A 2,094-nucleotide genomic window follows, 5' to 3' on the forward strand; every position below is an offset into this window, starting at 1 on the left:
TCCTCAAACTTACCTAGAGTTCATCATCTCAGTTTTACAAAATTTAGTTTTTAGCAGGATTGTGTGTGCATGGTTATAATGTCTTGAAAGGAAGTCATAATAGGATTAGACTGTGTGAACAGTTACTATTTTGTTGCAGGAAAACAATCATTTGTAAAGTCCACGATGATGAACACGTTGCTGCTTGAGCATTTATGAAAGGAATTCTAGATCTTCCGAAGACTTTTCCTCAGAATATCACGTTTCATGTTCGGTGAACAAGTAACAATGTTGACATTAAATTAATAAACGCGAAGAGTCACTGCCACTATTAGAATGATAGAAGGGATGAATGGAAGGACGATATTTGATTATGAAACTGTCAAACAATAAGTTAGGAGGTCTACTACCACTATTGGAATGATATATAGTGCTGAATGAAAAGAGGATAACTAATTATTCCACCCACACATTCACCTGCATGTAAGGCCAATCGACATCAAAGAAAGCAAAGCAGGGGTCGGGTAGGCTAGGGGCGTCACCGTTGATGTAGAGATGAAGCGATCGCTTCTTGTCAAGCATCACTCCCACCCGGCTTTTCTCGGGTAAGCCTAACAGCTTTTGTCCAACGTTGGTGTTAAGCTGAAAAAACCCACACCAATGTAACTTTATCCCTTTTAGATATCATAGTTGTCTGAGAGTTCGTTTTGTTGTTGATTAAGTTATATGTTCCTCTTTCGGGACGTCTTCGTGGTCAAACCAAAGGCAGTAGTGCAGAATGTGGTTTTGTTCTCCAGTCCATTTGCAGTTGAGACAGTCTCTATTTCTGTTTCTGATTTTGAACCAGGCAACTCTTTAGGGACGATTTGAGCCCGAGAGACGCCACACAAAGGATGTCTGTGAGCCTTCAGCTGAGTTATAATGTCCGGCAACTAGAAGAATGCACGATCATATAGCTGAGTTATAATGTCCGGCAACTAGAAGAATGCACAATCATATAGCTGAGTCATAATGTCCGGCAACTAGAAGAATGCACGATCATATAGCTGAGTCATAATGTCCGGCAACTAGAAGAATGCACGATCATATAGCTGAGTCATAATGTCCGGCAACTAGAAGAATGCACGATCATATAGCTGAGTCATAATGTCCGGCAACTAGAAGAATGCACAATCATATAGCTGAGTCATAATGTCCGGCAACTAGAAGAATACACGATCATATAGCTGACAAAATCCAGTTAATAGAGAAAATGGACTGACGTCAAACAGTCTGAGTTTTTGAAAGCATTTTCAGTTTTACAGCGAAAGCGTCAACCCCAAGACAGGTCGGACAGACTCAGTGAATAACTTATCAACTGTCGTGTTACCTTGACGAGTTGAGATAGATTCCTCATTGAGGGTTGAACACACGCATTGCTGTGAAGATTGTAACTTCCTCGCACGTGAACATTTGTGAACCTATTTTGATTTCCGGAACCACACATTAAACAGTGATCTAACATTCCGGCAGTGGCTCGTCCGGGTTTTGATAGTGACGGTACTTTACCCAGTCGGATTTAAACACAAAAATCAGGTGTACTTTTTGTAGCAAATTGTCGATCAAAGACTTCATAAAACTAATCATGACCTTTTCTTTTCAGCTTCAAAAACCACCATCACATACAGATATACATACGCAGGCACGGAGGCACACAGGCACGCACGCACGCACGCACGCACGCACGGACGGACGGACGGACGCACGCACGCACACACAAACACCCACACACACACACACACTCATAAACACACACACACACACACACACACACACACACACACACACACACACACACACACACACACACACACACACACACACACACCCAAATCCGTAAATACACACTTGTCACTGTCCCCATCCTTCGATCACGGTCTTGTCAGACTTACCTTCTGTCTGCCATTCACGTCCACATAATTGATATTGATGACCACGGCAGATGGCCACTGTCTAGCGATAGATGGCAGTGTCAGAGCTTCTGGAGGAGTGGTTGTTGCTCCAGTCCACACCATATTACCCATATGAGCGTCTCTTCTGTCCAAGATAACCTAGACATATTGCATACAATCGTCA

Source organism: Littorina saxatilis, linkage group LG9 (genome assembly GCF_037325665.1).
Source record: "Littorina saxatilis isolate snail1 linkage group LG9, US_GU_Lsax_2.0, whole genome shotgun sequence".
Taxonomy (NCBI): domain Eukaryota; kingdom Metazoa; phylum Mollusca; class Gastropoda; order Littorinimorpha; family Littorinidae; genus Littorina; species Littorina saxatilis.